At 49.9% G+C, this 27,683-nt stretch overlaps 1 protein-coding gene across 3 annotated transcripts in view; it reads right to left on the reverse strand.

Annotated features, from left to right (window-relative positions):
• The window catches only part of DRD2 (dopamine receptor D2), a 62,058-nt gene extending 35,271 nt beyond the window's left edge, over positions 1-26,787 (reverse strand). For 2 of the 3 annotated variants that reach the window (XM_077884579.1, XM_077884558.1), the window contains exon 1: positions 26,659-26,787. The gene's annotated coding sequence lies outside the window, so the exon portion shown is untranslated. Of the gene's footprint in view, positions 1-25,973; positions 26,301-26,658 lie in introns of those variants that run through there. The other variant, XM_077884569.1, reaches the window with a different exon arrangement.
• Positions 26,788-27,683: the final 896 nt, after the last annotated feature.

Consider the following 27,683-nt stretch of genomic DNA (forward strand, 5'->3'; position numbering starts at 1 on the left):
CTCTATCTGCACAAATGGAAGAGTTGTTCTGGGTGGGTGACTTCAAGAAGTCTCACTTGAATGGAGAGTCATGGCCCCTCAATCAGTTCTAAGACTCAAGCTGATTTACAGACTGAGAGGCCTTGAAGGAAGGGGAGGCTGTGTCCCCTTGAGGAAGAACTCTGCCACCCGGCCAAACCTGTATACTCTTCATCTTTCTCCCAGCCTTCCCCAAAAGGATCAACAGCCTTTTACCAGGATGACTCTGCACTGGAGATGGGAAATAATCAGAGTTTTCAGGGATTAGCATACACTGGCTCTGAACTGACATGATTCCAGAGGCCCCACGACATCACCATAGCCCCCACCAGGGCTAGCCAATGGGGTTTTGAGCTGACGTCCTTCTCACAGTGGGTCCAATGGGTCCCTGAACCCCTCCTGTGGTTGATTCCCCAGCTCTGGAATGCATAATTGGACCAGGCTCCTCAGAAACTGGCAAAAAACCCCTAGCACAGGACCAGCTGGATTCCTTTGAGCTGTTAAGAAAATATATCCAGGGACACCTGGGTGGCTCAGTGGTTGAGCATCTGCCTTTGGCCCGGGGCATGATCCCGGGGTCCCGGGATCGAGTCCCACATCAGGTTCCCTGCGTGGAGCCTGCTTCTCCCTCTGCCTGTGTCTCTGCCTCTCTCTGTGTGTCTCTCATGAATAAATAAATAAAATCTTTAAAAAAAAAAAGAAAGAAAGAAAGAAAGAAAGAAAGAAAGAAAGAAAGAAAGAAAGAAAGAAAGAAAGAAAGAAAGAAAGAAAGAAAGAAAATATATCCAAAACCTGTAAATAAAGCACAAAGCCACCTAAGGCTCATCTGACTCTCTAGGGGAGAGAGCTTTATTTACTGTTTACTATCCTTAAGGGACCCAGCCCTGTGAGAGACGCTGCAGAGAGAAAATTGATAATACACAAGGACTTCCATCCCGTAGGGAAGATAATCCCAAACTTTATGACTTCATTGCCCTGTAAGACATTAATAAGCTTTGTATCAAGTTCAGCAATCTTACCCCAGCTGCTTTCTTTCTTTCACTGATATCTATCAATTTCTCGTATCCTCTTTTGAACCTACTTTGTCATCTCTCTGGTTCCCTCACTAATGACTTCAATAAATCTTTGACATGTAATAGTTTGAGAAAGATGTTTTTAACCTTTTGAAAATTATTACTTTAACAGTGTACATGACTCAAAAAATAAACCTTCACTGGGAGATTCAGCAGTGAGGGTTGGTGGGGGCGGGGGGTCAAGAGGCCAAGTGAACCCCGCTGGCTCCTGGCTTCTCCCGTACCCAGCTCCCCCCCAGACCAGCACACTTGGCTCCTGCCCACCCCACCCGGAGGACAGCCTACACCCTTCCTCCTCTAATGGTGATTCACGGCTTCAGGCTTGGCTGCTGGGGCTGCGCCACTGTCCTCCGTGTGAGGCAGCTGACTCCAGACTATACGTGGGAGACGGGCACTTTCCAAGTAATAGGAAGCTTGACTCCAGGAGTCAGAGAGGAAGACCATGGGAAATGCCAGTGCCAGTCGGGCAGCCTAGAGGCCAGTGGATCTTTTAGGGAAATAACCACAAATAAACAGGAGATGTGATAGCAGCTGCCAAGCACCTCTCCTGTGGTCTCCACGAGATGAGGTGAGCTTGTCCAAAGGCCATCGCTTGCTTTCCACATTGGGGAGCAGAGGGCAAGGCCACTGGGGTGTGTGTGTGTGGTAGGGGTGTTGGAGGACAGGGTCGGGGGGTGTGACATGTGCTGATCCAGGTCAACCCTGGGTCCCCAGAGTTCAACTCAAGCCACACTTCTTCTGGGAGGCTCCCCTGACCACCTGGCATCCCAGTAGCTAGCTGCCCTTCTCTGCACAAGCCTTTGTTGTGTGTCCTACCTCGCTACATTATGCTACCTTTTGTACTGGGAATTAGGAGACCTGGGTCTTAATTCTGACTCTGTGTCCTATTAGCTGTGTGACTTTGGGCATCACTGAAACTTCTTGTTCTCTCTCTAAAGCCAGTTTTCTCACCTATAAAATGTGAATAACGGGATCCCTGGGTGGCGCAGCGGTTTGGCGCCTGCCTTTGGCCCAGGCCTTGATTCTGGAGACCCAGGATCAAATCCCACATCGGGCTCCCGGTGCATGGAGCCTGCTTCTCCCTCTGCCTATGTCTCTGCCTCTCTCTCTCTCTGTGTGACTATCATAAATAAATAAAAATTAAAAAAAAATTATTAAAAAAATGTGAATAACAACCGCTTTCTCTACTTCATGGGACAGTAAGGATCAAGTCCTAGATTCATGTCCTGGCTCTGCACATACAATATCAACAATAAGATATTGGGAAATCTACTTAATTGCTCTCCCTCATTCTACTCCTATTTGAAAGGGGAAAATGCTAATAACAGCACCTACCCCACTGAGTTGTTGCAAAGATGAAATGAGATAATGTGTTGAGTGATTAGTTTGATGCCGGAACAACAGAAGCCCTCAATAAATGCTAACTTTTAATTGAATATGCCTTAGGCTGTAGGATTCTTATCAAATGAGGTTTTATAATCACGATCGACTACTATGTTATTTTCTGAATATTTCAGATGTGTTACTTTTGCCTCCTCGGGTAGATATCAAGCTCATGACATCATTTCACAAATATTTACTGAATACATTCCAAATGCTAGGCAATGTGGACACCGAAATAAGTAGGACATGGTCATTATCTTCCCAGGAATCATAGCTCGGTGGGAGAGAGAGGTACAGAGGTGCTTAAAATGTCACACGACAGATCTAACAGCACATGAGAGGGTCACCTAACCAAGTTGGAGCCTCGAAAGGCAAACCTCTAGGTCACATGCTTTTAAAAAAAAATCCCCTCTCTGTTCTTCTAGGTCCTTATACTCTGTTCCCAAGTCAGGGTTTTATGTATATTTGTTGTATATATTTTATGTATATTTGTTGAATAAACATGGAAAACTGAGGAACCCTCCCTTTATTACCTAGGTCACCCAGAGTCCCTTTGGTGGGGCGAGGAGAGGAGGGGAGTAGCATCACTGAGAACCTGACGTATCTCCGATACCGGGCGGGACACCTTACATAGGGGCCAGTGGTGTGCTAAAACCAGCTGTGTAGACCTCTCTTTCTGACTCTTTAGTCAACGTGGGGTTGGAAGCTTGAAATCAGCCCCAGTTGCAGTATTTATGCAATGAAGTTGGCAAATGCTACCAAACAGCATTATTTTGTCCTTGGATGTCTGGTTGTTAAAATATTTACTAGCACACAGCCATATGGATCTCTCACGATAATCTGTTTTACTGATGAAGAAATGAGGGTTCAGAAAGGTTAAGCAATTCATTCCAAGTCACACCTAGAAGCTAGACTTAGGATTCGAATGTGTCTGACTCCAACACCCTGGAGCTTCCCTCGGCTACTTATGGCTGCACCTCCCCTGTCAGACCCTAGTGGCCTGGATCAGGAGCAGATTAGTGCATCCTCTGTACCTCATCCTGGCTGGAGGGGAAAGCAGAAAAGCTTCACTGTCCACTCAATCTCCTGGAAAAAAATCAGGACTCCTTGGATGCCAGGCCAACTTCTGTGGGAATCCCACAATATCTGCCCTGTTTATTAGCTGCTTGGGGTCCCCTTGTTCAGCTCCACCAAGAATGAATGAACCTATGGAAAGAGGCTCAACGTCACTAGTTATTAGAAACACAAATCAAGGGGCGCCTGGGTGGTTCAGTGGGTTAAATATCTGCCTTCTGCTCAGGTTCTTATCCCAGGATCTGGAATCGAGTCCAAAGTCAGGGCTCAGTGAGGATTCCGCTCTTCCCTCTCCTTCTGCCTGCTGCATCCCCCTGCCTGTGTGCACTCTCTCTCTTTCTCTGTCAAATAAATAAATAAAATCTTAAAAAAAAAAAATACAAATCAAAACCACAATGAGAGGGGCGCCTGAGTGGCTCAGTGGTTGAGTGTCTCTGCCTTCAGCTCAGGGTGTGATCCTGGAGTCCTGGGATCAAGTCCCACGTGGGGCTCCCTGCATGGAGCCTGCTTCTCCCTCTGCCTGTGTCTCTGCCTCTCTCTGTGTCTCTCATGAATAAATATATAAATAAAATATTTATTAAGAAAACACAATGAGATATCACTTCACACCACAAGGATGGCCACTATTTTAAGAACAGAAAGTAGCAAGTGTTGATGAAGACTTGGAGAAATTGGAATCCTGTGCATCACTGGTGGGAACAGAAAAGGATGGAATCACTGTGGAAAAATATGGAGGTTCCTCACCAAATTAAAAATAGGACTGCCATATAATCCACCTGTCCAACTTCTGGGTTTATATCCAAAAGAATTAAAAGCAGATCTTGGGGTGCCAGGGTGACTCAGTGGTTGAGTGTCTGCCTTCGACTCGGGTGTGATCCCAGGGTCCTGGGATCAAGTCCTGCATCAGACTCCCCACAGGGACTCTGCTTCTCCCTCTGCCTGTGTCTCTGCCTCTCTCTGTCTCTCATGAATAAATAAATAAAATATTTAAAAAGAAATAAAAGCAGATCTCAGAGAAATTTGCACACTCATGCTCGTGGTAACATTATTCACAATAGCCAAGAGGTGAAAGCAACTCAGATGTCCCATCAGTGGGTGAATAGATTTTTTTAAATGTGATCTATACATACAATGGAATATAATTCAGCCTTTAAAAGGAACGACAGTCTGACACATGCTGCAACATGGATGAACCTCGAGGACACTGTGTGAAATGAAATAAGCCAGTCATGAAAAGAAAAGCACTGTATGATTCATTTATATGAGGTGTATCAAGTGGTCAGACTCCCAAGAAACAGGAAGTGGGATGGTGGCTGTAGGGCTGGCAGCTCAAGGACGAGCGAGGAAGCGGGGAATTAGAGTTTAATCGGTATAGAGTTTCAGTGTTGCAAAAGGAGAAAGTTCTGGAGTGTGTCACACAACAATGTGAATATACTTCACACTATTGAACTGTACACTTAAAAAATGGTTAAGATGGGGGAACACCCGGGTGGCTCAGTCGGTTGAGCGACCGACTCTTCATCTCCACTCCATCTCCATTCAGGTCTTGATCTCAGGGTCCTGAGTTCAGGCCCCACGTTGGGTAAAAAAAATGGTAAATTTTATATGATGTGTTTCTTACCACGATAAAAAAAAGAAAAGGAAATTATGCTGGCTCCACATAGACCCCACCTCCCACTCTTCAAGAAAAGAATGAACAAAGCACGGGGCTCACTGTGGGCCTTCATGGGCATCACCTGAGAGCAGCCACCTCCATAGAAGCTGCTGGGCTGGGAGGCCGATCTCGTGCGATCCAACCAGTGCGGGAGGTGACCATCCTCCAAGAGTCTTCCATGAGGAAACTGAGACCCATAAGATGTCAGTAACATGCACCAGCCTCCAGAGCTAATTAGGATGGGGGTAACTAGTTTTATAAGAATTCTAAAAATGAATGCACTCCTTTCCTCTAAGAAAGATGCATTAGTACCTACCGTGGGCACTTTGCTAGGCCCTGGGGGGTGATCTAAACATAACATGCTCCTTCCTGCGAAGCTTACATGTGAGTGGGAGAGGTAGACAGTAGACAGGGAGCCGTGCAAAAGGTCAGAAAGAGCTGCTTTTGCATCCTGACTATGCCATTGCTTGGACCAGTCATTCCTCCTCTGTGAGGCTCGACCGCATCGGCAAAGTGGAGATAGAATCTCTTCCCTCAGTGGGTCTGGGCGATTGGAGGACCTGCAGGCGCCTGGGTGGCTCAGTGGGTTAAGCATCTGCCTTCAGTTCAGGTCATGAGGTCCTGGGATCGAGCCCTGCATGGGGCTCCCTGCTCAGCAGAGAGCCTGCTTCTCCATCTCCCTTTGCCTGCCTCTCCCACTCCCCCTGCTTGTGCACACTCTCCCTCTCTCTCTCTGACTCTCTATGTCAAATAAGTAAATAAAATCTGTGGAGGACCCATGCCTACCACAGTGGGCTGACCACAGTGGGTTGCCTTATTTGGTGAACATTCATTCGATCATAAGAAGCCACCAGGCAACAGAAAGAAAGGGTGTTCCCACCAATAAAACCAACAACCCTGTGCTGTGTAACGCATCTCGGTGGACTGGGTGTTTCTGTACGTTTCTAGGCAGGAAACTTGAGGATGAATCCACAGGATTGAGAGTCCTTAAGGTTCCACTCAGTTGACAGTTCAACACCTCCTGCCCCTCTGCCAGCCTCAATAATTGAGTCCCCAGGGCCATTCTGGAGTTCCCACCATCACCAGCACCAGGACCACACCACCCAGGAAGTCCCTGGGACAAAAGCCCCATTTGCATCTGATGACAAGGGAGAAGAAGGAAGCTTGGAGTACTGACTTGCAATGAAATCACTTGCCAAGACTTGGATTTGTCTGCTTTTGCAGCTCCTGCCAGAGCTGCCTCTGAGCTCTTTCTGCACTGTAAAAGCCAGGCCCCTGAAACACTTAATTTGGGAATTAGGTGCTGGCCCAGTGGCAGCTCTCCAGGTTGCTGGTTTGAGGCTGCTCCTGGTTCCTCCAAAAGTAGCAGTTCCAAAGGGCTGATGGGCTTTGTCACCTTGGGCCCACTCATTAGAGCCAGGGCCAATTACTGCCCTAGTCCTGGAAGGTGCACAGAACAGCAGCCTCTGCTTCTGGGGCTGCTCACGAGGCTGGGGTGTGTGGGCCAGGACCAAAGCCCTGGGCCCTCCCAGGCCTGGGAGCGGCAGCAGTGGCTGATAGTGAGGAACACGAGACTGCCTTGTAGGGATGACAAGGGCAGAACATGACTTTCTTAGCCTCCCCTTGGGACCCCCAGCTAGCTGGTGATATCACCCAGACGTGCAATTAGAAAAACAACCTCCTGAACCCATAGCTCAGGTAGTTAAATGGAGTTTAACCAGAGTGTTTAGCCATATTTATACATAAGCACATGTATCCTGGCAAAACACACACACACACAGTGTTATTTTTTTTTAATTATAAAATGATTTTTCAGGCTTTGGATTTTGACACATGCTTCTCTCTCGGATTCCTTTATTCTGTGTCTTGACTGCCTTCTCCCTGCATGTGTAATCTCTGGCCACGTGGGCAACACAGAATGCCAGGTGTAGGCCTACAAATATCACCAGGAAGAAATGAGAAAAAGGTTGTGTTTACAGCTTCTTGATGTTTGTTAATACGGAAACACAGCCCTTTATGATTTTTATCACCCTTGCGCCAGCACGCAGATTTATTGACTCCAAATGTGTCAGCCAAAATTAATGCACTAATTTATTTGAGAGGACACATATCAGTCATGATCTGCACACACACATACACACAAAACTGCTGGTCCATCACAACCTATGTTGTGTGTATACCACCACAAATTAGCACTGATGATTTGTGTGTGTGTGTGTCCACGTGCATATGAATTAGGATTCACTGAAGCCCCAACATTGTGAATAGCACTATAGACAATGTACACAGTCTCCAGTTTTTCCAAGTTCCAAATCTTTGGCATATACCTATTCCTTCACTCATGCATTCCCCCTACGGATATTCAGGATCTCCTGTGTACTTAAACACTAAGAACAGGAAGGTGCCCTAATTGACCTCACATGCTGGGGGCTGAGGGTTGGGGGTTGGGGTGGGGTGGGAAGAACAAAGGAGGAAGTCATTATAGCACATTGTGGCATGCATGGAGTTAAAAGCAAGACAACAGGCCCCAGTGGAGTCACTTACACTAAGCCCCACATCATGAAACCTAGACTTAGTTACAGTTTTGGCTTCTCCCAGAAATGGAATCTTAAACCCCTCAGTCAGAGATCACCTCATTAGCACTAGGGAGTATCTGGCTGATAGACCCTTGCCATCCCCTATAGGAAAGTGACCTGGCCACAACCAATCTGCTCTTTGCTAGTACAACATCCTTGTCCCACTCCCTTCCGCCTAGAAGTCTTTCATTGTGTACATCTCCTTGGAGCCCCTGTCTGTCTGCTAGATGGAATCCTGCCCCATTCATGAATCATTGAATAAAGTCAATAAGATCTTTAAAATATACTCAGTGGCTCAGCTGGCTAAGCAACCAACTCTTGGTTTTGGCTCAAGTCATGATCTTAGGGTCATGAAATCAAACCCCACATTGGGCTGCATGCTCAGCTTGGAGTCTGCCTGAGATTCTCTCTCTCTCCCTCTCTCTGCCCCTCTCCCTGCTTGCATGTGCTTGCTTGCTCTCTCTCAATAAATAAGCTCTTTCAAAAAATTTTTAAAATCGTGGGATCCCTGGGTGGCACAGCGGTTTGGCACCTGCCTTTGGCCCAGGGCACGATCCTGGAGCCCCGGGATCTAGTCCTGTGTCGGGTTCCTGGCATGGAGCCTGCTTCTCCCTCCACCTGTGTCTCTGCCTCTCTCTCTCTCTCTATGTCTATCATAAATAAATAAATAAATAAATAAATAAATAAATAAATAAATATTTTTAAACATTTTTAAAAAATGAATCAGATGTACACAGTTGAATTTTGTCTCATTAAGACCTGTGATGAAAGTGTAGTCTACAAAGCAGGTCTGTGGGAGCACTTCACGTGGCTCAGCAGCAGCCAAGGGGTAGTCATACCAGACACACCTGGCCTCAAACACCAGCTTTTGTTCTTGCCACTCCTGTGGCCTCAAGTACATTTTCCTAACATCTCTGGTCTTCAGCTTTCTCATCTGTAAAATGAGAATAATAATTCCTACTTTCTATGACTGTCCCAAGCATTGAAGATGATATGTATGAGGCACTAGGCATCGTCAATATTTTAAAATGGTAGATATAATTCACTTGAGTAAATCAAATACCACTGTAGGCAAAAGCATCTGACTGTAAAATGAACACCTGAATAGATGTGTTTAAAAGCAATGTTTGTGACACTCAGAAGCAGTTCTGGGCGAAGGAGGTAGAATTAGAGAAGCAGTTGGTGGTTGTGGTTTGTCTACACTGAAAGGAGCCTCATCCAACCCAACCCCATATTATAGATATAGGAGCCAGAGGGCAGAAGACATTACATATCCCTAGACCCCCGGTTAGGCTTGACCAAACAGTGGTCAGGCTCCTGTGAGTCCTTCTTTCCAGGAGACCTCATCCTGACGCCTTGCCCAGTTTGAGCAGGGATTCTGTGGAGTCAGGGAAAATCCTCTACCCCTGATTCCTGATCCCCTGGCCGCCCTCAGCAAGAATCCTATTAGGTTGGTTTAGCAAGAACTCCCCCTCCCCTTCATGTCTCCTCTTATACTTTTCCACCCACGAGCCCTCATTGTGCTCATTGGTTATAAACTCCAAGCTGTCTTTGCACACTTGGAGTTGAGACGGACCTCTCTCCCCATTGGGACAGTCTATCACAACAGTCCTGAGGGAAGTCTTCCTTACTGTTCTAACAACTGGCAGAGTCATGTTTTCCCCTTAACAAGGTGATGGAACTGAGGCTAGAACTCAAGACTCCGGACTCTCTAGGCCCCTAGAAAGGCCTGAGTGGGTCTAGTTTACTGAGGGGGGCGGGGGGGGAAACCAGCCCAGTAAATTGGCAGATGGCTAGATCTCCAAGAAACTGGGCAGAGGGCTCCAAGGAGCAGTGCCCAGGCTGGCAGGTATACACTGGACTCTGGCTCGGACTTCTATTTCTTGGCTTTTGGTGTCCATCTTATTTGGTTTTCCTGGGTATCTGTGTCTGGTGGACTAAAACTCAGAGACTCTGCTTAGAGGCAGCTCAATGTAACGATCTTCATTCAGGATTATTGTGATAGACTATCCCAATGGGAGAGAGACATCTGTTCGACTCTGAGTGTGCAAAGATAGATCGGTGTTCCAGCTCATCTGAAGCAGCCCCAGCTGTTTGCTGAGGACCCTGCTACACCCAGCTGGCACTGGTGCCTCCCCTCCACCCAAGGCCGAGCCAGCCTCATGGAGCTTGTGAGATGCCACAGGCAGACATCCAAGTGGGAGGAAAGAGGTCCTCTGTCTGGTGAAACAGGGAAGGGCAGGAGAGGAGAGCCCTGTGGGGACCCCCAGCTGGGTGGCTTTCCCTGGGCCACAGAGCACCTGGGCTATGCCCCAAGCTGAGCTGTCTGTGGTTTCCACCTAAGGAGATCCCCAAGCTGCTAGCTTCCAGGAGCCCCCTGAGGACAGAGATTCTGAGGACAGAGTTCCTGGCTCCTTTTCCAGACCAAAGAATGTCTAGGGGCCCTCAGCCCCGGCCCCTCCTTGCTGCCAGCCTTTTGTGGGGGTGTTTTCCCAGGCCCTCTGGAGCTCTGCTGCTCAGAAGAGGCACGTGGCTACTGCTGGCTCCCTGTGCTCCTGCCCTCCCCTTATCCCCTCTCCCCTACCAGGACCAAGGATTCCTGGGGCTATGGCATTGCCATGGAGACAGACTGGGGACATGCCACAGAGGGCAGACGGAAGCCAGAGAAACTGGAAGGACCTGGCAGGCCGGCTGCCCCAGGAGCCATACAGGCCCCGAGCCAGGCCCCATATTGAGTCTCTAATTCCCAAAGGTGGACTGAGAGCAGATCCTTAAAAATCCTTCCCTGACCCCCCACCCCAACATGTAACAGTGAGGGGATTCACTTTTCTCTCAGGTCTTACATAAGTACTGAACATCTGGAGGGAATCAGATCATTACTGACCAACGTCCAGATTGGAAAGCCCCAAGAGGCAGGCTTTGGTGGGGTGCAGTCCCACTGGGGGATGCTATAGCAGTTCCAAGGGTTGTCATACTGGCTTCTAAGGTGCCAGGAAGGTGAACTTATGACAAGAAGGTAAATCTGCAAGGCTCCAGGTTCCATGTTTGCAGATGTGTAATCCTTACAAAGGGCCCAGAAAGCTCCCTGGCACCATCATCATCTTCAAGTCCGTAAGGACTGGCCAGTTGGGCAAACCCAGTGATGGGGCTCCCTGGGAGGCTCTGGCTTGTAATCCAGGGCACGTCTCCACTAGCCTCTGTCTGAGATCCTAGCTCTCCTTCTCTGCAGGGAGCTCCCTCAGCTCCCTCCCTCCGCCCCCAGCAAAGCTGAACCCAGGGGTTCCACCCCCACCACATCAGGGAGCTTCTGGGGACACACGCTGTCATGATCAAGCCCTGGCCAGATGCAGGGGTCGCTGACTTTATCCCCATTTGCTAGTGGAAAACAGGGACTCCCAGGGCAGATGGGAGTATAACGAGAGAAGGGCTTACTTTGTGGAAGGTGCACTGAGAGAGTGGAAAGACTTGGAATTTGGACCTGCTCTGTCCCTGGAGACACCTTGTAGACTACTCTTGGCCTGCTGGAGCCTCAATACACTCACTTCTGAAATGAGAGCATTAACACATAGGAGACATTGAGTAAATGCTCACAGGATGATTGTTGAGTGAAAACCTCCAAATCCCTGAGTTCCTTAGGACGAGATATTTTATATCTGCATCCAGTCACCGTCCTCCCAGTCCTGAGCCCAGGGCTGCAGGGACCTCCGCTTTCTGGAACTCTGAAGGGATCCCCTTCTTCCCTTCTCTTCCTCTGAACCCCCCTTTACCTTCCCCCTTACTGCCCACTGTTCCAGGAGGCCAGTGAATCCCAGTTAATCCCCAAGTCCCCATCATACTAATTGGTTTCTTTCTTGTCCTTACTTGCCGTCTAACCTGGGAGATGCAGCTTCAGCTAGGTGAGCGGCCAGCTGTCCCAGCGACAGGTGACTGGAAGGGAAATGGTCTTGCCTGGGAAGAGGCAAAGACCGTCTCCACGGACCAGGAACGAGCGAGTCAGGAAGCTCCCTACCATGGGCTGAACTGCGACCTCCCAAATTCATGTCCACCCAGAGCCTCAGATTCTGGTCTTTTTGGAAACAGGTTCCTAGCAAAGGTAGTACTAAGGTAACTACTTAAGGATCTCGATGGAATTCTATCAGGTTACGGGGGCCTTAAATCCAATAGCTGGTTCTGCACAGCAAGAGAAACAGTCCACAAAACTAAAAGACAACCTACAGAATGGGAGAAGATAGTTGCAAATGACCTATCAGATGAAGGGCTAGTTTCCAAGATCTACAAAGAACTTATTAAACTCAACAGCAAAGAAACAAACAATCCAATCATGAAATGGGCAAAAGACATGAAGAGAAATCTCACAGAGGAAGACACAGACATGGCCAACAAGCACATGAGAAAATGCTCCGCATCACTTGCCATCAGGGAAATACAAATCAAAACCACAATGAGATTCCACCTCACACCGGTGAGAATGGGGCAAATTAACAAGGCAGGAAACCACAAATGTTGGAGAGGATGCGGAGAAAAGGGAACCCTCTTGCACTGTTGGTGGGAATGTGAACTGGTGCAGCCACTCTGGAAAACTGTGTGGAGGTTCCTCAAAGAGTTAAAAATAGACCTGCCCTACGACCCAGCAATTGCACTGCTGGGGATTTACCCCAAAGATACAGATGCAGTGAAATGGCAGGACACCTGCACCCCGATGTTTCTAGCAGCAATGTCCACAATAGCCAAACTGTGGAAGGAGCCTCGGTGTCCATCGAAAGATGAATGGATAAAGAAGATGTGGTTTATGTATACAATGGAATATTCCTCAGCCATTAGAAACGACAAATACCCACCATTTGCTTCGACGTGGATGGAACTGGAGGGTATTATGCTGAGTGAAGTAAGTCAATGGGTGAAGGACAAACATTATATGGTCTCATTTATTTGGGGAATATAAAAATTAGTGAAAGGGAATAAAGGGGAAAGGAGAGAAAAATGAGTGGGAAATATCAGAGCAGGAGACAGAACATGAGAGACTCCTAACTCTGGGAAACGAACAGGGGTGGTGGAAAGGGAGGTGGGCAGGGGATGGGATGACTGGGTGACGGGCACTGAGGGGGGCACTTGGCGGGATTAGCACTGGGTGTCATGCTATATGTTGGCAAATTGAACTCCAATAAAAAATTTTTCTTAATTAAAAAATAAAAATAATTCTTTTAAAAAAAATCCTATAGCTGGTATCCTTATGAGAAGAGGCGAGGACACAGAGACACACGAAGAGACATGGGTGATGGGGAGACAGGGGCAGAGACTGGAGCCGGGGGACGCCAGGAACCCTGAGAAGGTAGAAGAGGCCAGGCAGAGCCAAGGGCCCTCAGCGGGAACACAGCCCTGTCCCCACCTTGATCTCAGACTTCCCGCCTCCAGAACTACGAGAGAACAACTTCCTGTTGAGATACCCGGTTTGGGATACTTTGTTACTGTGGAAATGATCACATTCCCCAGGCTTCCTGAGCCCTACCACGTTTAAGGGCAGGTGGCTGTGAGCTCTGCAGGGGGCTGCCCACCTTCTGTCTCCCTCTAGAGACCTTCTCCACGCGCTGGGGCCCAGAGAATCCACACAGGCTTGCAGCCATCCTACACCATGCACTTTTCTTATCACATTTGGGAGCCAGGCAAAAGTGCTTACAACGGAAGGCAGTGGTCATTTGATTTCTCCAGGCTACTTGCTCAGGTTTTCCCCCCAGTTCCTTCAGGACATGATGGACCCATTTTTGAGCAAATCTCAGCCTGCTCTGCAAGAGGACCATATTCATGCGTTCATTCGTACATATGTCCACAGACACAACAGTGGCTTATTGACAGCTTACCACCTGCCGAGCACATGCTCAGTGCAGAACACTGGAACCACCCCTCCTTGCTGCCCCGTGCTAAGGTCTGGCTGGTGACCAAGGAGTCATCAGCCCACCCTATTCTGTTATTATTAATGACAATAACGTAGTGTTGAAAGGGCTTTTGCCCTTTGATACACTGAGTATCCACCTGCCTACGATCTGCTTCTCAGTGAGAAAGGAGAACGTTAAAGGCTCTGCAGCTCCATCCCTCAAAGCTGTGAGCCCCTCAAAATATGTAAGTACGGACTCGGTCCTGCGTTACATTCCACTCATCTGTTTTTCCCAGGAGTAGAGCTGAGTAGTAAGGGCCACCAAATCAGCCATCTGGGACCCAGAAACAGGAAGAAAGGACAAAGGGTAAAAATTAAGGGAACCTTCAAAAAGGCCACCAGAGGCCCAGCAGTGCGGAAGACGCCCTCTCCGGCCGTCGGGCATGACAAGGGGCACTGGCTTGGTGATGTGGGAAGTCAGCGGGACATTGCTGGCAGGCCCGCCGTCTCAGTGTGGTCTGCGGCGGAACAGCCAGGGGACTCGGGATGCACTGCTTACCTCTCTGTGCACAGATCTCTCATCCACACACCAGGGGTTAGCCTGGGTCCCTAAGGGTCTTTGCAGCCTTGACTTGCTGGGATCTCTCCAGTCTGCGTCAATTGCTGGAGAAACTTTCTAGCCTGACTTAATGCTACAGGGGCCTTCAAGGGTGAGCGCGAGACAGTGCGTCCTCCTGTGTTATTACTGTGTAGGGGGGCGCAGGGCATTCCCCTGATCACACTCCCGCCGTGTGCAGTGCAGTGGGCTGGTACCTGAGCCTCGGGAGGTAAGGGCTTCGCTCCTCCCACGCGAGGAATTTCCTATCTAGTGGGAGAAAAGAGCAGTAAATGGGCAACTATAAATGTTATAATACGGCATGTTAACTCTTACACGTCAGGGCACCTGGGTGGCTCAGCTGGTTGAGCATCTACTTCAGCTCAGGTCATGATCTCAGAGTCCTGGGGTCAAGTCCCACGTTAGGCTCCCTGCACAGCTCTCCCCTGCCCAGCTCTCCCCTGCCCTCTGCCCCTCCACCTGCTTGTGCGCTCGCTCTCTCTCTCTCTCCCTCCATTAAGTAAATAAATAAAATCTTTTGAAAAAAGATTCATGAGAGACACAGAGAGAGGCAGAGACACAGACAGAGGGAGAAGCAGGCTCCTCACAGGGAGCCCGATGAGGGACTTGATCCCTGGATCACTCTCTGAGCCAAAGGCAGATGCTCCACCGCTGAGCCACCCAGGCATCCCTCTTAAAACAAAACAAAACAAAAAAAATATTACACTTCATGTTATGGAAATATAAAGGAGGGCTCCCCAGCCCAGGCTGGTAGGACAGTGTAGGCGGAAAACCAGGGAAGGCTCCCCGGAAGAGGTGATGTGTGTGCTCAGTTTTAAAGGCTGACTAGAAGTTAGCGTCTCAGGCCAAGGGCTGGAGCATTCAGGCAGAGAAAACATCCCCAAAGGCTGGACATGGTACAGTAAGCACACAGGAATGACAGCAGATCCATTTGCTTTTCTCTTCCTTGTAACCACCACCTCTTCATCTCTCATCCACCGCTTCACACCCACTCACCACCCTCTGTTCGGCTTTCCCCTCTCTCTCCCTCTCTCTCTCTCTCTCTCTCTCTCTCTCTCTCATTCTCTGTAGAGCGAGTGAGGGAGCAGAAGAGAACACCAGTGTGGTGAGACTGGAAAGATGTGTCTCTCGTCAACCTCACTGACAGCATCGCCACCACAGTCCTTCCCTGTCTCCTTAGCCTTCCTCTGCCCTCCCGTAAGACCCTAGTCCTTTGATGTACGTGCCACCCATCCATAACCCCTCATTCTGCCCGTGTCAGGGCCATCCATAGATTCCTGGCCACTTCCCTACTCCACAAAGACTCTGGCACCTCACTCCCTGTCCTGCACTCCAGCCCCTCGTCCTGCCATTGACCTGGGTGGTACCTACTTCCGGAACCTTGGCCTCTCAGCTCCTTGATGCCCTCGTCTCCAAGGGCATGCTGTTCCCATGACTGCATCCTGGACCTTGTCATCACCCAGGACCACTCTGCTCCTCTTATACTCAGAAACTGGGTTATCTCCCTTTGTGACCACAATTGTCCCAGCTCGTGCACTCAGTTCCTCCCAGGGTTCCAGTTCTCTGGCCTCATCATCGCCATCAGTTAGTTCTCTGCTTCCAGTCCCACATGCCCCAACCCCCAATATACTGGCTCAGATTTTTGGCCCAATATCCTTAATTGCCTTGCTTCATGGTCCTTAAATCATCCTTGGCTTCTCCCTTCCCCTCATCCTCCACAGCTCATCAATCAGCAAGTTCTTTTGAATTTTAAATAACTTTGCGAATCTCTCCTTTCTGTCTACCCAGCCCCACTTTGGTCCAGACCCCCAGCACACCCGTACTGGACAACCAAAAGCCCTGCTGGCTACCCTTCTTTCGGTCTGGCTTCTATAGCACCAGCTCTCTCACAGGGCAGCCTCTGTGATTTTTTTTTTTAATGCAAATGAAGCTAATTGGGTGATTCTCCTGCTTAAAACCCAACCTGGTTTTTGGCTTCTTCTTGCCCTCAGGACAGAGTCTTCACCAGGCTTTAGAGTTCACAGTCTGGCCCCTGCTATGCCTCTGGCCTCACTGCACTGTCCTCAGCTAAAGCTCCATTCTTCAGTCCTTAGTTTCTTTGGGCTCCTTGGCTACTGCACGTTCCAACCCCAAGTTGGTGACAACAGCGTGTGGCAGAAGGGGCCCTGGGACTCTGCCATTCTCTCTTGCTGTTTGACATTGGGTTCTTCCAAAAAACAACACCCAGGGGTCAGGTCCCACCTTGTCTGGTTTCCTCCTCTTGCAATGACACCTTTCTTCCTTCCAGAAGAGAGATGAAATTTGGAGCATAGCCTGGGAAGGATCCTGTGGACATTTCAATGCCTCCTACTAATTATAATGAGAATAACAAAGTGAACTTTTATCAAGAGTTACCATGTGTCAGGTACCAGGCTAAGCACTTTACATGCACGATTTATTTACTTCCCACAAACCCTATGGAGTAAGTGTCACGGTCACCCCTATTTCACGGAAGAAAAACCTGAATCTGAAAGGGTTATAGTAACTTGATTGAGGTCACAGAGCTGGTTACCAGCAGAACACGGGTCTGAGCCTATAGGAGTCTGGCTTCCAAGTTCATCCTCTGAATCACTTTGTTATAATTAATAGCTAGATGGGCAGGGGGTGGGTACCTCATTTTTTAAGAATTGATTTTGGGAAAGGTGGGCTCAAACTGTTACTGCTTTTCAAGGGTGTCAGGTAAATTATGCTTATCTGTACCTTTTAAACTAAGGATCAGCCCTGTTCCCTGAACCCTAAATCCCAGCTTCAAAGCAAACCACCCAGAGCTCCGTCCAAAGACACACTCCAACAACTATTCTATCCTGCTTGTCTTCAGGCCCCCAGGCAGAGCTGGGCCAACACATCTGTATTTCCTTGACAGCTCACCTTGAAGCAGTACCTTCCTCTCTATGTGTGTGTCTGATTGAAGCAGGCTCCAATATTCAATAACCCCTGACTTCCATGCCCTGCAACAACTGTGAACAATTTCTAGGCAAAGGATAATGTACTTGTGGCTGAAGGTAATCAGAGATTGCTGCTTGAGGATGCAAGAGACAGGCATGAAGCATCTTGCTAACCCGCTGACACTGCCAGACACTCTTGCTGGGCTTCAAGAAACTGTGGCCATGGGGAAGTAAGCCATCACTCGTTCACCCACTCGCACTCACTCATGCCACAATTTAAGTAAGTGGCTAGCAAGTGCTCAGCATCCTTTTGGGTTATAATAGGTACTGGGGAAGCATGAAGGAGGCTCTCAGCTTCGTGGGGATGACAAGAATCACACAATTGAAAGATTAGCATTGAGCATTCAGACAGCAATATAAGCACAGAGCGTCAGAATTTTCCGGAGGCAGTAACTCCAGTAATTCCTAGCTCTGCAAGCCTGAGTACATTTTGCTTAGCCTCTCTGAGCCTCAGTGGCCACATCTGCAAAATGGAGGTTGTTAACAGCTGCCTCAGGGGCTTGTTGTAAGGATCAGTAGGGATAGGGCATGAGAAAGTGATTTACAAATGCAAGAGATTACTATTGCCTCATGGGCTTTGAAAATTAAAAGGGAGTTCCAAAGGCAGAGTATTACTAATGCTCCAGAGGGAACAAGACAATTATTAAAAGTGCTTTAAAATGCACACAGACTATATGATCCCCCTCCCTTGAATGCTCTTCCCTCTGGTAGCTGCAAAATCCACTCCCCTCGTCCTTTAAGGCTTTTCTCAGTTGTCACTTTCTCAGTGACATTCCTCCTGACAACCCTACTTAACAATGCAAATGTCCCTCTCACCCCACACCCCAGCATGCCATATCACAGAGCCTTGATCAATTTTTTCTTTTCTCAGCTACTTATTGCCTTCTCACACACTCAGTCGTTGACTTTTTATATTTGTTGTGTACCGTCTTTTCACATTAAACTAGAATGTAAGTTCTGGGAGTGCAGGGATCTTTGGTTTTTTTTTTTGCTAACGTATTTGCAACCAACATGAGTGCCTGATACATGGTGGGTTCTCAGTAATTTTAGTTCAATGAAAGAATAAAAAGTGAAATGCATGTGGATAGGCAGCCACCACCAGAAGACATTCAGGGAAGAGTGAGTACAGGAAGACAGACTAGAAATCAGCTGCCTGGTCGGGTTAGGACGAGGGCTGAGAGGCTCCTGACGGCCATGTGTGAAACATGAGCACTTTCAAAATCTCAAAACAAAATCGGGGATGCCCTTGAAGCTCACCAGAGGAGCTTGAGTCCAGTAAGAGGAATCTATCTTCTACGTGGAGAGTGAAGGGACTCCCACATCATTGCAGAAGAAAAGGGTGAATAACTTCACAGAGAATAATTTCAGAGTGTGTATTCATTTTCTATTATGTAATAAATCCTCCCCAAACTCAGTAACTTTGAACAACAAAAACTTATTATCTGAATGGGTTTCTGTGGGTCAGAAATTCAGGCAGCTCAGTTGAGTGGTTCTGGCTCAGGTCTCTCAGAAGGTTGAAATTATTAAGACCTTGGAAGTGGCCACAGTTATTTGAAGGCTTGTCTGGGGAGGAAAGATCTACTTCCAAGATGGCTCGTTCACATGGCTCGTGGTAAGAGGTCTCAGCTGCTTGCCATACAGACCTTTCCATAGGACTGCTTGAGTGTCCTCCTGACATGGCAGGTGGCTTTCCCCAGATGAGTGACTCGAGAAAGAATAAGGTGGAAGTCATGCACCTTTTATGATCATCATCCTCAGAAGTCACAATCTATCATTTAGGTATTATCCTAGTGGGACACAGGTCTTCCTTCTTTAATTAAGTAGGAGGATAGTGCATAAGAACATAAATACCAGGGAGTATTGAGGGCCATCTTGGAGGTTACACAGATGTAACTAAGGCAAAATCCAGAAGGTATGGAGGGCAGCACAAATCTATGGAAAGCAGTCATCACCTCTTACCCTATCCCCAGCTCACCAGAGAAGACTGGCCAAAAGGCAGACTTTGTGCCATTGGTCATCCAGAGCAATCTAGGCCTTCAGTTATATATATATATATATATATACTCTCCAAGGAAAACTGTGTATGGAATTATCTTTGTTTCTTGGTGATGCTGATATCCTCTGCTTGGGATCTCAGATGCTAGTTTCTGCTTGTTGATCCTGCCATAAATGAACAGAAGAGCAGATCAGAGTCCAAGGAACAAATGACTATTACCTGATCAGAGGAAGATGACCAGGGAATAGAACACCTGCCATGCCCTTGACAATCTCCTACCTTCCCTAAACAGTAAACCTTCTTTTTTTTTTTTTAAGATTTTATTTATGTTTTCATGAGAGACACACACACACAGAGAGGCAGAGACATAGGCAGAGGGAGAAGCAGGCTTCCTGCAGGGAGCATGATGTGGGACTCAATCCCGGGACTCAGGGATCATGACCTGAGCCAAAGGCAGATGCTCAACCACTGAGCCACCCAGGTGTCCCAACAGTAATCCTTTTTAATCAGCCAGAAATAGACACATCAATTAGGAAAGAGTCCTCTCCAGTGAAGGATTCATAGAAAAGGAAAAGAGCCAAAAAGGGAGTAGCTTTCAGGATTGGAGAGTCCTAGGACAAGAAGCTATAGTGTTACATCCCTTTCTCAGGCAAGACCATCCTTCATCCAAAAAATGGGTAGCTCTTGCTTCTGTCATGAATGACCCCAAAAGATGGACAGCATGTTATTTGCAGCAGCTTTGAGGATCTTAATGTGAGGTTCTTTGGGCTTCTCAACCAGGGTAGAAGAAAGAAAAGTCTCATTGTCCTTATGGATGGCAATTTTCTCCTAATTTTGGATGTTTAATAGGAAGTGGCCTGTGCCAGAGCGCACCATACCATGTTACAATGGCAATCAAGAAGGGTCCAATGGAACAAACTGATGGGTACCAGAGGGGAGGGGGATGGAGGGATGGGCAGAATGGGTGAAGGGGAGTGGGAGATACAGGCTTCCATAATGGAGTGGGTAAGTCATGGGGATAAAGGGCACAACATGGGGAAAATGGTCAATGGTATGGTAATAGCATTGTATGGTGACAGAGGGCAGCTACGCTGTGGTGAGCACAGCATAACCTATGGACCAGCAACTCCAGCTCCTCTTGCTTGAGATGAGTAAGAGCTTCTGGCAGGGGAGTGCCGAAGATTATTGTGCAGATAAGTGGAGAGCATAAGAAAGAAATGTAAGCTTGAATTTTGTGAAAGCTTCAAAAACGTGCTTGATTTCAGAGATGCAAAATCAGGTGCTGAGTGAATGCAAAAGGAAAGCAGCGCAAAATGCTCCCCCTCAAGTTCCCGAATAATAACAATAATTATTATTACAGTTAACATTTATGGAGTGCTTACTTTTGCCAGTGACTCTTTAAAATGTCTTTACATCTACTGCCACAATAACTGCTGCAACCCAACGATCTCGGTATTAACATCCCCACTTACAGATAAGAATCCCGGGCAACAGAGGTCAGCCAGCTGGCCTAAGGTAACACAGCTAGAAAGTATTGCTGTTGGGAGCCAAATCCTGGGAGGCTCACTCCAGAGCCACAGGCTTAACTATGTTGTGTTCTAAGGGCTTAAAGAAGGGACCAAATGCTGGTATGTGGCATTTGTAAAATTCATGGTGAGGTTCACTGACACAGGCTGGAAGTCTTCTAGCTTACTGGGAGGTGAGCCCCGTTACCTGGTCATTTTAGTAGAGCCCTCAGTGCTGATGAACCTTAGGAATTCCAAGATAGTGGGCAGCATAAGAAAGTTCCTTTGTTTTATACCCGAAGAAACTGATGCACAGGGTAAGTGCCCTGCACAGGGACACCCAGGCCTCTATCACCTCTGTCCAGCAGAAAAGCAGGGAGCAGCCCGTCCCTAGGACAGCATTCATGAGTTAGTCCCAGATCCGTGCAGGATCCCAGGCCATCCCCCTCCTCCCCGCTCACCCTAAAATCAAGACGCTTAGTCCTGGAGATGTGACAAGTTTAGATCCTGTGGCAGTGAGAAAGCAACACCAAAGGCCAAAAGGTAGGCAGAAGTCTGAGCTGCAGCCTTTGCAACAGTTCTGCTCACCTCCAAGAGATATGAGGTGACGCATCACAGTTTCAGACTAGCTTCCCCGGGGAAGCGAGCCTTTCCGTGAGTCCGCAGCTTCTCCTGCCCTCCCTCGAGCAAGAAGACCCAGGTGACTCTGCCTCCTTCTGCTCCCGCCCCCTCTCCTCTGTTCCCATTGCTTGCTGAGGTTCATTCCCAGTGCATTTCACTGAAGGAGTGAGACCCAGGCACAGAACAACTTCTCAGACGGTCCTCAACTTTAAGACTCCCAAGAGGTTATTTCACCCATTCTTCTCCTTCTGCTCTCTCCTCCCTTCCTGATCTCACGTGTTAAGGCTGCTGTCACTTCAGTTTATCAAAGAAAGTGCCTTGGTAGCCCTATTCTCCTCCCTTTTATTCTGTATGCCAATTACAGAGGTCAGAGAGGGCCATTGCTTTAGCATCAGACAGTCTGGCTTTGAGTCTCCGCCCTGCATCTTGGCCTTGTGACTCTGTGCAAGCCACTTACCTCTCCACACCCACACCTCTTCCTCTGGGGAAAGAGGGATAACGACATTGCCCATTCCACAGGGTGGTGACAAGATCGAGGAGTTGAAATAAAAAACGCGTGGCAAGCATTCAGCACAGTAGCCTGCACACAGCAAATGCACGATACATGTTAGCTGTTGGGATGATGAGGCCAGCAATGGAGAGACTGGTGAGCAGGACCACTTGTCAAAAGCAGTCTTTCTAAGGAACTTTCCCAGACCAAGGGTTCCCGGGGAATTGCTAGTGATGTTGCTGCCTGGGGTAACAGGAAGGAGAGAAGGCAATTATACAGCGTGTAACAAAAATAATTTCATTTCTAATGCCTTTCCCCTGCTGAGCCACTTAGAATCCAAACAATGACAACAAGGCGGGGGTGGAAATGAGCAGGGCAGGCACGTTCTGAAGGAGCCCAGTGATGGATGGACAGGCCCCAGGACTCACTTTGGCTCGCAGACATCTGCAGGGGAGTGTCCTCGGGGCTGTGGCTGCTGCTCTGTGCCAAGCTGCAGCGCCCTGAAAGGCCTGACTGCCCAGGCTGGCTACAGGCCTATTGATGGGCCCCTGGGGGCTGAGTCTGCTTGACTTCCCTTCTATCCTCTGTCTGGGAGCAGGCTGACATCACTCAGAGTGCTCCAGGGAGAGCCAGGGGTCCTGTCTCCCTCCCCTACCCATCACTGTAGACAGCAAAGAATTCCCCTGTCTCCTCTTGGGAAACGTGAAAATCCCTGCAGGTGCCATCAGATTACAGCAAATTTGCCCGAACTGCCTCAAGCTGATGTCTTCTACATACGTATTTAACATCAGCCTTTTCCAGGGACCCCCAAAGAGCCAACTTCTCCTCGGCTCCCATCCTCATTCACTGCCCCACACTCCTCCCCCACCCTCCAGGTCCCTGAGTTTGGGACACCGCAGCAACATCTTCTGCCCAGGGAAAGGGGGAGTCCCCAGGCCCCAGGGCGTCATCTCTGGCTCCTCCCTGTACGCTGAAGCCAGCAGGAGTCTCTGCTCCTCTGCAGAGAAACGTTCCCATGTCTCCCAGGGAAAGAGGAGGCTGGCCCTCCCAGGGGACATCCCAGCTGCCCAGGGTGTTGATTTAACCCATTTATCAGATTGAGGTGAAAGGGACAAGAAGAGGGGAAATGTACAGTCCACAAGGGCAAGTCTCTCTCCTTTCTCTGGACCCAAACAAGAACAAACCAAGTGGCTGAGTCTTGTAGTTTTACTCCTCCACCCACACGTACTGACACTATAATCAAGCTATTTTCCACACCTATGCATTTAAATAATACGATTCTATTGTTTAAAAAAATAAGAAAGCAACCTTCGATTACAATGGTGATAGGGACAGTGGAGAGGCAGAGGTGTATTAATGTTGGATTCTAACACAATTAGAGTAATTTAAAAGGCTGGAGATAATATCAGCTTACCACCCAGAACTGGTAAATAAGCAACTTGCTCACCCTTGGTGGCTGCATTTAGTATCCTGGAGAGCTGGAGAGCTTATACATAATCCCAAAGCCAAATCTTGGCACCCTCCCAGGGCCACAAGAGGCCTGAGTGGGGGTGAGGGAGGGGAAATATGGTGCTGGGTTTAGCCAAGAGAGAGGCCATATACAGGGAAAGCTGAAACAAGCTGTGCCCTTCCTGCTGCCTGTGGCTTCCAAGCATTTCCTAGATGCAGGATGCTCTCCTGCTAAGCAGAGCTCCTAGCAGGATGGAGAAGCTTTGGTTGCCAAGCCCAGTCCCAGGAGCTTGGGACTAGAAAGCTTACACCACTCCTTTTTGGGAGCACTTTGGTAACGAGAGAGAGAGAGCGCGCGCGCCATATTTCTGGACTAAGAGAAAACCTGCCTTGTTTAGGGGCGAGGAGCATCCAGAATGACCTCTGAAGAGCCCAAATAATCTGAGGATTGAAAGTCCTGGTAACGATGTCCCAGGGGAAATGACACAGACTAAGCAGCCATGCTAAGTTCTTTCCAAGACCTCAAATCTCAGGTTACTGTCACCCCTGATATATAACCTGACTCTGGGAGATAGGGTTTGGGGTCCCGACATGATAAAATCTCAACTTTGAGTCTCCTCTCCTTTCCTAGTGGCTGAAACACCTTCACTGCTGGAGATTCATAGGTATTAAGCCACAAGGGAGGGAGAAATGGGGGGTTGGCAGGTCAGAAAACATGAGTCACTAGAAAAGACAGAGTTGGCTCAAGAAAGTCTCATTATCCTCCCCACACACACAAACACCCCCCCCCCAACACACACATAAACTCTGTGCTATTTTCACAGCCGTGCGTCTTCCTCAACACCAAAATATGACTTTCACTTGCAGGGAAGATGAAGACAGCTCTTTCAAGGCCAAGTCCACACGTCTTTCCCCTTACACATGTTTACTCAGGGACCAGTGGCCTCAGACCAAGCTAGCTAGCTTCAGCACGTAAATCCCAGGTGAATATGAGGCCATATTTTTCTTGAAACCCTCAGTTCCCTTTGTTTCCCCTGGTAGGAGGAGGAACAGAGGGTTTCTCTCGAGTTCAAATTCTCCTACACCAGTGCACGTCCTAGACAGAAATAACCCAACCTTTCGGGTAAAGGTAGAAAACTAACTAGCCCACAAGCATCGTTACTGGCCTTATAATCACCCCTACAGGCTTGCTAGCTTATAGAGCACAAGAACTAAATCAATATAGCCAATATGTCACTGTCAGCAGAGCACGAGTGGCTACCAGCCGTGGGGAACATGACGTGCTACTAAGCTGAACTAATCACTCCTTGGCATTTCAGGAGCAGTTGAGTTAGCAGACCACAGCACCTACATAACGAAAGACAATAATTCCCCCAGAAGGGGAGGGTAAGAGGAACACAATGGGTTGGCCCCCAGAGGAGGGCAGTTACTACTTACACAGGTCAACCGAAAGCCATATTGGTGATTATTAGAGGCCAAAAAAAAAATCTGTTTTAGAAATAAGAAAACACCCAGAGGATCCTGGAGGACAGGAGACCGGGCTACATACTTTATTTTGGCAAAGGGATTGAATCTGGAGGTGGTCCCTCCACCAACAGTCCCACACCTGAAGAACTTAATGTAATAAACTGCAGGTGGCAAAAGAGTCAATTATAAAGACCTTAATCACGTTCCCTCTTGTCAAAGAAGTATGAACTTTTATGAGAGATGATTTCTTAACCCATGTACTTATGGATCACCTAGAAATATTGTTAAAGCATACATTCCTGGGTCTCAGCTTGAGATTCTCATTCAGCAGTCCTTCAGAGAAGAACAACAACAACAACAAAAAAAAATCCATTTTTAACCAGCTTCCCAGGTGATTCAGAGGCAGGGAGTTCATTAAAACAGAAAACAACCATTAGAGAAATGCTGCTCCGGACCTCTCCGACAAATCAGAATCTCCCATTTTCTTAGCACCTTTCATCCCCAGGCTGTGCAGAGAAGGCAGAAGGAACTCAGAATGTTCTTCACCAGACCAAGGCTGGGGTTACCCTGGCCCTCACTTGGCTGTACGTCTAACCCTCTCAAATGTCTGATTTCAGAGATAGCATCAATCCCAGTCCCTCTCCCCATCAGATATGCCAGAAATCTTGAACGCTAAGTAAAGAAGTCAAAGGCAGGGGGCTGGGACCCAGCAAACCAGCCCACTAGTTCTCTTGCACCTGGTCACATTCACCAAGGCCTCTCTCTCTGCCCGCCCTCATCAAATAGCAGCAATAGAGGGAGACATGAGAAAACTGAATTATTTTTCAAGTGGTCCTAATGCTGCAGGATGAATCGGGGATCAGCAGAACATTTGCATCCCCGGGTGGGGAGAAAAATCACTGATCACCTAGTTCCTGGGAAGGAGTGAGGATTAGCCTGAAAGATTCACATCCCGGTCAAAATCCAGAAACGATAGGATTTTCAGAAGGAACTGGAGAGGGATTCTCAAAGCGTCTTGCACCTCACCAACCTCAGGAGCCCCCAGCACAAAAAGTAGTGGGGTGTCAGGTGGGGCAACGTTACTTGCTCAGATAGCTTCCCTGTGGCTGAAAGCAAGGGCCTGTCCCTACAGAGCTGCAGTGCTGTGACTCGTGTCCATGGAGAAGCCTGTTGTGTAGACGCACACGCACCCTCTTACCTCCGCTCTTCAAGAGGAACCACTCACAGGCCTCCTGCGCAGACAGGGATGGGGACGCGCTGTCTGGCTCTTAGCGCTGCCTCTTGTCTCCGCACACGACCCTCTCGAGGCTCTTGGTCCATTCCAGAGTCGAGCAGTCACCCTCCACGACTGCCCCAACCATCACCCCCATTCCCAGGTGCAGATGGGTCGGAGCCCAGCCCCCGTCCCTCCCGCGTCGGATCTCAAAGCGAGCGGCGGCGAGGGACGCGGGTTCAGCACCGAGGACAGCGGCACGCCGGGGCGCGGGTGTAGGGGCAGGACCGCCTCCCCCGCCCCGGGCGTCCGTCCTTAAAACTGGAGAGTCTCGGGTCTCACGAACGCCGACTTGCCGGCAACCGCCCCCTCCCTCCGGGGCGGTCGGAAACTCTGGCCGCGCGCCCTGGGGCCCCGGACGCGGGTGCCCGGGGGGCGGTCGTGGGGAGCCGGCGACCCTGCAGAGCCCGGGCCGCGCAGGGCTGGGCGGGGCGCTCGGCGGGGAGGCGAGGGGGCGGCCCAGGGGATGGCCCGACGGAGAGTCCGGGGGAGCGGACCGCAGGCTCGGCCCGGGCAGGCGGCGCCGGGGCGGCCGGACAAACTTGTGGTCCCAGGCGCGCCCTCCCGCGACCTGCCCGGCCCGGCCGCCCGCCCCATCCCGCGCGCTTACCTTCAAGCCATAGGGCGCCCGGGGGCAGAGACGGCGCCGGCTGCTCGAGGCTTCCGGCTCCCGCCGCATCCACGCGCGGCCGCCCCCTGGCAGCCGTCCGGGCCCCGCTCCCCTCGGCGGGTCCCCGGCTCCCGGCCCCGCCGCGCGGTTCAGAGCCCCGGCGGGCAGCCGCTTGGCCGGCTCCGGCCCGCGGGGAGCAGCGGCCCTGCGGGGCGGGGCGGGGCGGGGCGGGCGCGGGGACCGGGGACCGGGGACCGGGGATGGGGACCGGGCGCGGAGGCGGCGCGGTGCGCGCGGGAGGCGGCCGGTTCGGGCACTGAGGCCGGACAGCCTCGCGGCGCGGGAGCTCCGGGGCGCGGGAGTGGGGCGGGGCCGCCCGGGCCACGGGGCACCCCGGGCCCCGCCCCCGGGACAGGCTCCGCCCCGCCGCCCTGTGCGCGGGGGTGCGGGCTCGGTGCGCCCAGGCCCGCGGGGGAGGCCGCCAGCCCCGGCTGGGAGGCGCTGGGGGCCGAGGCGGGCACCGAGCGGTCGTCGGCCGCCTGCGCTCGCCGCGCTCCCCCATCGTGAGAGCCCGTGCATCGGGCGGCCGGTGACCAAGCACCGCAGCGTCTGCCTCCCGCTCCCTCTGCGAAGTCCGGGGGTCGGGGTCGGGGGCCCCGCCCATCCAGGGAGCGCTGCAAGGAGGAGTGGTCAGGGCCTCGGCCCCTTTACGGACCTCTGGTCTTGGAACCCTTGGGGGCTTGCTTGACTCTTTCAGGGGAAAACCTGCTTGGAGTTGACCTGAAGCGGAAATTCCAAGGGGGCCTCGGGGGCTCCAGCTCGACGGGAGGGAGGTGCAGTCTTCAGCAATCAGTTTTTGACTGTCCTCCCTCTGCCAAGCTCTGTGTCGGATTCCGGGGTCCCAGAGAGGAGTACAGCTAGGTCCCGGCTCCCCTGTCCCACGAGGCGGTGGAGACGTCCAGGAAACACCTGTGGCTAGCACAGCACCACAGCACCCGCGGCTCAACCAACCGTGGGGCACAATC

Source organism: Canis aureus, chromosome 3 (genome assembly GCF_053574225.1).
Source record: "Canis aureus isolate CA01 chromosome 3, VMU_Caureus_v.1.0, whole genome shotgun sequence".
Lineage (NCBI taxonomy): Eukaryota > Metazoa > Chordata > Mammalia > Carnivora > Canidae > Canis > Canis aureus.